Source organism: Arvicanthis niloticus, chromosome 13 (assembly GCF_011762505.2).
Source record: "Arvicanthis niloticus isolate mArvNil1 chromosome 13, mArvNil1.pat.X, whole genome shotgun sequence".
Classification (NCBI taxonomy): domain Eukaryota; kingdom Metazoa; phylum Chordata; class Mammalia; order Rodentia; family Muridae; genus Arvicanthis; species Arvicanthis niloticus.
In genome coordinates this window covers 42875320-42885871 of record NC_047670.1, presented here as the reverse complement: position 1 = coordinate 42885871, position 10552 = coordinate 42875320, and the positions used below count along the sequence as shown (strand labels likewise).

General features: G+C 44.8%; 1 long non-coding RNA gene across 4 annotated transcripts in view; it reads right to left on the bottom strand.

The window, feature by feature from the left end:
• Positions 1-3166: 3166 nt before the first annotated feature.
• Positions 3167-10552, bottom strand: part of LOC117718402 (uncharacterized) — a 54940-nt gene continuing 47554 nt past the window's right edge. For 3 of the 4 annotated variants that reach the window (XR_004608081.2, XR_013103315.1, XR_013103316.1), the window contains one exon: positions 3167-7082. This is a non-coding gene — a long non-coding RNA (uncharacterized LOC117718402). Of the gene's footprint in view, positions 7083-8005; positions 8091-10552 lie in introns of all 4 variants that reach the window. The other variant, XR_013103317.1, reaches the window with a different exon arrangement.

Sequence of the window (10552 nt, the reverse complement as noted above, 5' to 3'; positions counted from 1 at the left end):
GGAAACTTCCAGGAAGTCACTGAAGGATCTGGATCTGTGTTGCAGGGAAGAACAGCCCAAGAGAGATCAGGGGTATGGAGAGCATGAGACGGTCTAGAATGACCAGAGATTAGAAACTGTGGCCTCCCTGCTAGTCTGTTCTTTTGAGGTTGGCCCTATGTGCTGCTGTCTCTGCCACATTAACAGTGGTTCTCAACCTGTGGGTCATAACTTCTTTGGAGTTCGAATGACCTTTTCACCAGGGTTTCGTATCAGATATCTTGCATATCAGATATTTATATTATGATTCACAACAGTATCAAAATTGCAATTATGAAGTAGCAATGAAAATAATTTTATGGTTAGGGGTTCACCATAGCATGAAGAATTGTATTAAAAGGTCAAAACATTAGGTAGGTTGAGAATCACTGCCAAAGAGGGTTAGCTGGACTCTATTGAGACCAGGACAAGTTTGCAAGGTGCTCTGTGTGTCATCCGCACATGCAGAGTTGTGCTGTAAACTCTCTGATGTAGAGATGTCCACTTTCTAATGGGACCCACTGTCTCTCGGCAGGTGAAGTGGCTCCTAATCCCCAAGGACCATGAGATAAGACATCAAAGAGAACTCAGAACGGTCCAGAGCCTTTGCATTTCTTTGTAAATTAAAGAGTTATGACAGGGACTACTCAACAACATCCGGAGCATGCCACATGTTTTATCTGCACATCTCATCAGGGATGAGGAAAGGGGGACACAGAGATGAACTCAGGACCACTGGTTAAACAGACAGTAAGAGGTGAGCTGCTGAAAAGTCAGCCCTGGCCTTTGTTGATGCAGGGTGTTCAGAAAGCATTTAAAGGCTGATGTCCTCAAGAGATGAGGGACACTATTAGGAACCCTGACTTCCCGGGCTGTGCATGTGTTCTTCTCAGAGTCCCAATTCCCACTGGAAGAATATGGTGTAGGCCACCCAGCATCGTGAACTGTCCTGCTGGAATCAGGTAAAAGGGTGCAAGTCTGTACTTGAGAACCACAGCTGGCCTTCCTGGTAAAGGTGAGAAAGTCAGGAGCCAACTTGACTGTGGAAAAGGGCTTAAGAGCTGAAGGGGAAGCACCTGTGCTGTGTGCGGGATGTGTTGGGTCTGTGTGGGATGGGCCAGGTGGGGTGAGAGCTAATCATGGAGAAATGGAGCAAAGAAAGGCTCTTCTTGGGACCTCTTGGTTGGGTATATTTCACTCAGAGAAATTTCCAGAAGCTTCCTGAAACTGGAAGCAGTTTCCTTGTTGCCTCCTCTACCTCCACCTCTTTTCTCCTAGCTTATTCTCTGGCCAAACTAGAACTTTCTGCTCATCAGAATGTGTTTTATATCCTAACCCAGCTGCCTTTTCATGTCCCCAGGATGGTCTTCCTCATTATCGTCCTCCTCCCTCAGGCAGGGACAGGGCCGGCTTTGAACCTACACTAATCACCCTTGCACCCTGTTCTGTGGGAAATTAGATGCTAGTTCATCTAATAAGTGCCATGTATTGTCTGTGGTGTGTATAACCTGTGGCATCTCCTTCGCTACTTCAAGGTTAAGCCGCTGATCTCTCCTAAGGTCCAGCCTTCAGATGGACACTTTGGAAATGACTGGCCAGCTAGATTGCAGGCACAGAAAACAGGTCTATGCTGCACCAATATCCTGGAAGTACAGCATCTTTTTGTAGGCTGGTGGGACCTCCTCAAACAGCCATTATCACTCGCGAAGATAAGGAAATCAATAGTGCTAAGAGGCTGGTAGGGTCTGGATGTCCTGGCTGTTGCTATGCTGCCATTTCAGGTCCTGAATGTAAAGTCCCAGCTGCAACTGAGCAGAAATAAAACCAGAATTCTGGCCAAGGGAATTCTAGATTGGATTCCAGTTCAATGACTCAGCCCCTTGTTCTCAGCCCTTTGTTTCTGTCTGGGACCCTGGGGACTAAACAGCACTTTAGGGACATAACCAAGCATGAGACATCAGGGGAGGCTTACCTTTTAGAATTTAAATTATGCTTCTGCTGTATTTGTGTCCTCTCCTGTAATAACAATTAACCTTGGGAGGCTTCTGAGCTGCTCAGAGGGTGGAGTTGAGACAAACACCACATAGACTTTACAGGGCTGTATCCTACTAATCTGGCTATCTCACTGGGACAAAATGCATCACCCCACACTGGGTGTGGGGACCTGCCACAGTACCCACTCTGCTCCATTCTTACCCAGCACATTTTCTGACTTTAGTTTGGACAAACCCACATTCCAGGGATCCAATCCCCTTGACAGATCCAGGCAACTGGTAGCCATTGCATCTTCTCAGGGCTAAATCCTAGTCCTTTTGGTGGTCCCCAAAGGTCTGTGTATACCCATGCCATGAACTCATCAATGCTCTTACCAACACACACATCCTCTGTGGCCTCATCTGCTCACACCTCAACTCGCGAACTCTACTCCAGCCTTGCTGGCTTCTTGCAGTCCTCCAACACGCCAAATACTTTCTAACTCACAACCTTTGCGCCTGCTGTTCTCTTTGCTGAGAGTTGCTTCCCTTGCTTTCCTTGGTCTATCTGATGTGCTCCACCCCCACCCCCCCAACCACTTCTCTCTGGAAGTCTGCCAGTTAAATCCCACTGCTCTTGTGGTCTAAAACCTCCAAGGATGCTTTAGGACTGTGTACACATGTGATTCTCACAGCTGGAGGAAAGTACCTTTTCCTATCTGTGGCTGTTTAAATGAGAAATTGCCCCCAATATAGTCTCAGGCATTTGAACACTTAGTCTGCAGTTAGTGGTGCTGTCTGGGGATGTTTAGGTGGTACAGTCTGGAGACAGTATGTCACTGGGAGTGGGCTTTGAGATGAAAATCCTTACATCATTTCCAGCTTATTCCCTCGGCTTCCTACTTGCAACTGAAGATGTGAACTTTTCAGCTTACAGCTCCTGCTGCCACATCTGCCTCTTGTTGCTCTACATCCTCTCCACCATCACGGACACGTATCCCTTTGAAACTGGAAGCCAAACTAAACTCTTTTCTTTTTTATTTTCATATTTTTTTATTGGATGTTATGTTTACATTTCAGATTTTATCCCCTTACCCCATTCCCCCCACCACCCAGAAACCTATTCCATCCCCCCTCCTGCCTCCACAAGGATGTGCCCCCATCTACCCCCACTCCCCCTCCCCACCCTTGAATTCCTCCCCACTCAGCCTTCATGGGACCATGGGACCAAGGATCTCCTTCCCTGTTCTTTTCTTTCTCCATCATGCTGCTGTCCAAGGAACAAGCTGGTTACTTTTTTGTTCACTGACCACGTAGCCTGGTTGCAACTTAAAATGTGGTGGACTCCACAAGAACCATGATTTATTCTACTCCATTGCTGCTTTAAGTATCCGAGCCTTTAAGTATGCGAGCCTGGCTCACAGCTGATGCTCTGTAAGTCTGTCCTGCCAGAGCATCCTGTGACTGCAGCATAGCACATTGTATAGGGAAATATGTCCTCTTTGCATTATTATCCATGGGCATGTAAGCAAGCCCTGGAGTGGCATCAGCTCTGTGTAATATCTCTGTGCCATGTGAGTACTTGGGGACCAAGGGAGCCAGCTTATGTCCTCACATGCTTATCTGAGCACACACTCTTAGATGATCCATTCAGTCAAACGCGCAGGCTGTCTTCCTTTTCCTATGAGAGCAGGGTGGTTTGAGTATTTACATATATGCATGCTGTTTTAGCACACATAGAAGAAGGTATGGATGAGCGAAGTTGCCTATGCTTGGGTATTAGACTCAAACAACTATCCTCATTGGGCAATTTCCTTTTCATTCTCTTTCATCCTCCCCATTGATGTGCCTCAGGCCCAAAGGGGAGGCGACCTTGATGCTACAGCCAAAGTTAGAGATTAGATCACATGTAGCTGCCTAGGACCTCTGCTGGTGACTCTGGCTGGGGGGGGAGGGGGGGCGCTCTGGACTTGGACCCCAGAATCTGAATTTCCACCAAGCATTGTACAACTTTCTTTGGAGGAGGAGGCTCTGGAGAGAGAACCAACCCCCAAGGGTGTTGATTATTATCATATTAGGTTCCAGTACACGTGCAGTATCACAGCAACCTGAGAGCAGTCTGTCCACACTAGAACTTTACTCTCTCACAGTCTGGAAGCCAGAAGTCTGAAAATCAAATTCATTGAGCTCAGACCAAGTCATCTGCAGGACAGAATACACCCTCTGTCTCTTGCAGATATGGTGGCATTTGCTGTGACAAGCCACATTCTTGTGTCTGCCTCTGTGGTCACACTACCTTCCTTTCTTCTCCTCAGCCTCCCCTGACAATCATGCCCAGGCCTTGGCCATTTAACCTGTACTCCCCATCCTTGTTTTCCTTTTCTGGTTGTGTGTATGGCAGATATGCATGTGTATATGATGATATGTGTGAGAAGGACTGCAGGTATGTGCCATGTTATGATTTTGGAGACCAGAGGACAGCTTCCTCTTTTTTTTTTTTTCTTTTTGATTTAACTCAAGTTATCAGGTTTGCACAACATGTGCTTTTTATTCACTGAGATATCTCCCTTACCCTTGTGATTTTCTATCTGCACCAAATCTCTTTCTGACTTAGAAAGCTACTCAGAGTTACCATTAGAGGCTCCTGGTCCACCTAGCATACATTCTTTCCACAAGGTTAATCACATCTGCACAGAACCCTTTATACAGCATCAGGGATTTTGACTTGGATATCACTGACTGGCTATTTATTGGCCTAAACACAATTGTTTTCTCAATTCCTTAGTAAGAGCTGTGGTCCAGAGAGGCTGAGGGGGTTCCCAAAACCACACAACTATTCACATACCCATCTTGGGTTTACTTTACTTTATACTTCCACCAAACTGTAACAGAATTTACAGCCTCAGGCTACTCTTTTTTTCTAAGATTTATTTGTGCATGAGGCTGTGCCCATGTCATAGTAACCTGTGAAACTCAGAGAACAAACAGTGAGAACAAGTTCTCTCCCTCCACGATTCGGGTCCCGAGTGTGAACTCAGCTGCTCGGGCTTCAAAACAAGCACCTTTATCTCGGAACCTTCTCTCTGCCCCCCCCCCCCCCCACACACACACACACCACCGTTTTCTTGTATGTTCTAAGGCTCAAACTCAGGGCCTCATGCTTGCAAAGCTGACTTTACTGACAGCCATCTCCCTCTTGGTCTGAGATTTTAACAACTGAACAGGCGATCCATAGTGACGAAATTATCCTCAGTAAAGACTTACTTACAAAGCTTGTGCATTATCAGAGAAAAGATGTCTTTGTGTGGGAGAAGAATACGGGCACGAAAAATACCTAGCTATTGTTCAGCAAAATGACCGGGAGTGCAGAGGAGCCAATGATGATGTGGGGGAAGAGAGAACTTCATCTCCTTTATAATGAGCCTATGATGTCGGGTGTGAGACAATTACATAATGGTTTGCTTTTCACCCCACTTGCAGGGCTCAGAGAAGCTAGGACTAATTCCAGGCACCTGTATCATAATAAGAAGGTTCTAGCATTTTGGACAAGGAACAGAAAGGCAGCTGATGACAGTAACTGTAGAAAAGGAAAAAGGGAGAAGGGACACAAAGCGTGACACGAATGAGCAAAGAACTATGTATCCTACACTTTCTGCCTCGGCTCTAGATGGGCTCTTGCATGACCCCCAAAGGCTACATGTGGAAGGCGTGGTCTCCAGCTCCTGGTGCCATTAGAACTTCAGAAGATGGCGTCTAGTGGAAGGAAGGGGACAGTAGACAGTGGGATCATGGTTCTCTCTCTCTCTCTCTCTCTCTCTCTCTCTCTCTCTCTCTCTCTCTCTCTCCCTCTCTCTCTCTCTCGTGTGTGTGTGTGTGTGTGTGTGTTCCCAGTTGCCATGAGGTGACTGTCATCCATTGCCACTATGTGTCCTATGCCATCACAACTGTCCCAAATCCACAAAGGTCAGGTGACTACAGATCAGCATTCTTTTAAGTTAATTGTCCTAAGTATTTTGTTAAAGTGTCAGATATCGACAGACACAATCCCTGTTAAAGCTCAGAGGCTATGACTTATGTGACCTCCATTTAGTCACGCTATTCATGGATGCTTATGGGTTGCTGTGTCCACTTAAGACTGTCTCTGGCCCATTCCACCTTTGTTTCTGGATGCTGCTGTAACTTCCCAAACCAGTTACAATGGTTTAGTTGCAAGAGACAACACCTACATATATCTGAACCAAATTACAGAGAGAATTCATTAGTTAAAAGGGATGAAAATTTGGGAATTAGGAAAGACTTCAAAAAGTCTTGGTCCAGCACCTCTATGGATGTCAACAAGGTTTGTTGTCTTCCATCTCTGTCCTATCTTTCCTTGTGTTGGCTTCAACCTGAGCCTTGTTCTTTTTGATCACATAAAGGCTGTCAGCAGCAACCTTGGCTGTATCTTACATCTTTCATATCCAATGGTAGCCCCATGATGAGCCAGGCATATGCAAACTTTGGGGCCAGGAATGTAATTTCATACCTCAGAAGAGTAAAACAGAATGCCCTTGACCCAAGTATTAGTACAGAGTGTAAACTAAAAGCAAGCAAACCAAGAGAGCCAACTCCCAGTTAACTCATGTGGTAGGTTCTAGCACATGCTGTCTTCCTGATTTACCTTCGGGATAGGCATATAGTCTTCTTTGCCAGGAGCACTGTGTGAGACAGTCATTTACTCTGAGCCCCTTCAGCAACGGCAGACCTTGTCGTTGTCTGAGGTCACAGCATGATCGCAGGCATCAGTTACTGCACACAGGAATGATGCCTGGCTAACTGATGAGAGTTAAATTATATCCCCTTATAAAGATATGGCAGAAGTTCTAACCCCTCGTAGCTTAGAGTATGACTAGAGATGTTTCCAAACATAACTGTTTAAGATAACATCACACTAAAGTGGGATGAGACCTTGACTCAATATGACCTGTGTTCTTATATAAAAAGACAAAGACAGAAGTAATTGTGTCCAGTTTTCCATGCAGACAAAGATTCCAGTGATACATCTGATGTTCAAAGAATTCCAAGGAGCTCTTCCAGGTACTAGACAAGAACCTAAACAAGACAAGAGAGATGTAAGAATATAATGTTGGAATTATAATCAGCTGCTGTTTGTGCAGTATGCAGCCTTGCCCCTCTTCACAGATTCTGACAGGACCCTTACTGAGACATCATCTGTATGTCCCTAGCTAACAAATCTGGTGCCAGTCTCTCTCTCTCTCTCTCTCTCTCTGTTTTCCCAGTTACCATGAGGTGACTGTCACCCATTGCCACTATGTGTCCTATGCCATCACAACTGTCCCAAATACACAAAGATCAGGTGACTAAAATCAGCATTCTTTTAAGTTCAAAACAAAAGGAATACTGGTGACTGTACATCCTTCTCTTTGCCTGTTTTTCTGCCCCTCTCACCTGACCTGGGAATCATCAGCATCTCCCAGGGCTTTGCTCCCAAACTTGGATGGACAATCTTCTTCATCAAATTGTTTGAATTTGCTAGGAACCACCTAGCAGATTGGTGAGCGAAGGATTAGATTTAATTGTTTCCTTGACACAATCTAGAATCAACTGGAAGAGTCTCAGGGATGGACAGTCTACTTTGGGATAGCCTATAAGCTTGTGTTTGAGAGACTGCCTTAATTAAGCTTGTTGCAGTGGGAAACTCTGGCCTCTGTGATAGCATTATTCTCTAAGCAGGGGATCCTGAACTGAGTAGGGGACTAAGTGGAGGAAGTGAGCTGAGCATCTACACACTCATGGATTGCTATCTGCTTTTGACTGGGTGTTATGTGACAGGATGCTTCAAGTTCCTGCTGCCTTGACTTCCTAGCAATGATAGACTGAGTGTAACCTGGAGTAGTGTAGTGAGACAAGTAAACCCTTTCTACCTTAAGCTGCTTCTAACAAGGTGTTTTATCACAGCAACAAGAGACAAACAAACAAACAAACAAACAAAAATGTAAAGCAATGAGGCATACCTCTAAGTGTGTCTGAGAGGCCATTTCCAGGAAAATAATTCAAAGGAAAGACCCATGTTGAATGTAAGCAGCACCTTCCCATGAGCTGAGGACCCAGAGTATTAAAAAAAAAAAAAAAGAAAAAGAAAAGAAAACAGAGAAATCCAGCTGAGAGGCAGCATTACTTTCTCTCTGTGTCATCACTAACAGGATACCAACTACTTTTCTTCTCCATGCCTTTCCTGGCGTGATAAACCAAACCCTCTGAAACCATGAGCCCAAATAATTATGTGTTTATGTCAACTTTGGTTATGGCAACACAAGAGTAACCAATATACAAGTTCACCTTGAATATGTTTTTAATTATTTTTGAAAAAAATTTTACATGTATATAATGTGCTTTATCACATCTATTCTCCCATTCCCTCCCCTTTAACCCCTCCCCTGACCTTCCAATCACCTTTCCTCTCAACTGCATGATCTCAATCTCTCCTTCTCTCTCTCTCCCTCCCCCCCTCCAACCGAATTCACTTAGTACTATCTATACATACATGGGTATAGAGCTATCTACTGGACTATGGATATCCTACTGGAAAAAAACTGAAAAAAACTGACTCTCCCTCACCAGAAGCCACAAATTGCTAATAGCTTAGGGTGTGCCTTCATAAGCCCCTCCCCTATCTACATTAGGATTTTGGCTAGACTGCATTTGGATTTTGCCCCTATTTTGTGGTGATCCCTGCTCATTGTGGGTAGGGAGTATGAGATAAATGTCCCATTTAGAGCTGAGCACTCTACAGTCCCTCGTTCTCTTCATGTTGACCAGTTGTGGGTCTCTGTTAACACCCATATACTGCCAAAGAAGCTTCTCTGATGGAATGTATCTCAGATATCTTAAACTAGGTTTTCTGGAGGGAACTGGGGCCTGATAATCAGTATTTCAAAAAAATTTTATATGTATAAATGTATTGCCTGTATGTATGTCTGTGAACCATGCACATGACTGATGTCCACAAAGGGCAGAAGAGAATATCAGATTTCTTGGTACTGCAGTTATAGAAATTTGTGAGCTGCCTCGTGAGGACTTAACTGAACTTTGGTCTTCCATGAGAGCAGCCAGTGCTCTGAACTGCTGAACCATCAACCCTGATACCACAATTTAAAAAAAAAAAAAAAAACCATTTTAACTTATATCTCTGTCTGTGGATATGTGTATTCGAGCACAGGTTCTTGTAGAGGCCAGAGGCTTCCATTCCCTTGGAGCTAAGGTCATAGACAGTTGGAAGCCACATGACATGAGTACTGGGATGTTAACTTAGGTCCTCAGGAAAAGTAATATGGACTCTTAACCACTAGGCTATCACTCTGAATCCCAACATTAATTACTGTTTTATTTTATTTTGTTTTATTTTTTTGGTTTTTCGAGGCAGGGTTTCTCTGTGTAGTCCTGGCTGTCCTGGAACTCACTCTGTAGACCAGGCTGGCCTCGAACTCAGAAACCCGCCTGCCTCTGCCTCCCAAGTGCTGGGATTAAAGGCGTGTGCCACCACTGCCTGGCTAATTACTGTTTTATAAAGCCTTATCCACTGAGAGTGAATCTGAATTAAGTTAGACTTGAGAGCAAATAGCCTGAATTCTAAACGGTTATATCTATACGTTTCTCCCACTTACAAGAAAGAAAGCAAGGTGACAGAGAATGACGTTTTAGAAAGAACAGGGTTTTTTTTTTCTTTTTCTTTTTTTTTTCTTTTTTTTTTTTTTTAAAAACAAGGATGAGATAGAAGGTGCCAGTCTCTGGTCATTGATGGCTCATGTTAAACTGAACATGGGACACAGGAATGCAGGTCCAGGCCTTGTTGCAGCCAGAACCTATAGGCCACGAGGCTAAGCCGCAAGCTGTGGCTCCTGAACAGAAGTGAGAAGTTCTATTTGTGTCTGAGACTCCAGTGACCACAAGATCAATCACTGTTCTTTGCAAAGTGTTCAGGGATCACGTGCTGGGTGGCCCCAGTGAGTCATCCTTACCACACCCTAAGCCAGGACTACTGGAGTATTGGGAAGAGCTTAGCAACCCTTTGAGCAGGCGTCTGGGCCAGACCGATATAGACAGGAACTCCTGTCTTTTTCAGCATTGTTAATTTGGTTATGGTTGGAGCAGCTGACCCTGTATCTCAACCCCCACACAGCCTAACCCTCCATTTACTAGAAAGGTGGCAGAAACCCTCCCTGCCTTGGCACTTTAGGGTTCCAGTAAAAACCAGGGTGAAGCTAGTGGCAAGTCTACCTTAAGGGTCAGCTGCATTCCAATATCCAGGGAAAATGGGCATTGTGACATTGTATGACAATATCCATTCTACCTTCCTCTGGACCATGAACCCAGTAGAGCAGAGATGTGGTCAAGTTCAGAGTAGTGAGTTCTGTCCAGCATCTCTTCAGAACTAGCACCTGGCAGGGCCACATGAGTTCAGAGACAGTACACTGCATTGCGGCTATAGCCCAAGTGGAATAGGCGTGGGTATCACCCAGCAGGCATCATGCAATTACATTCTTGTAAGGATTTAGACTCAG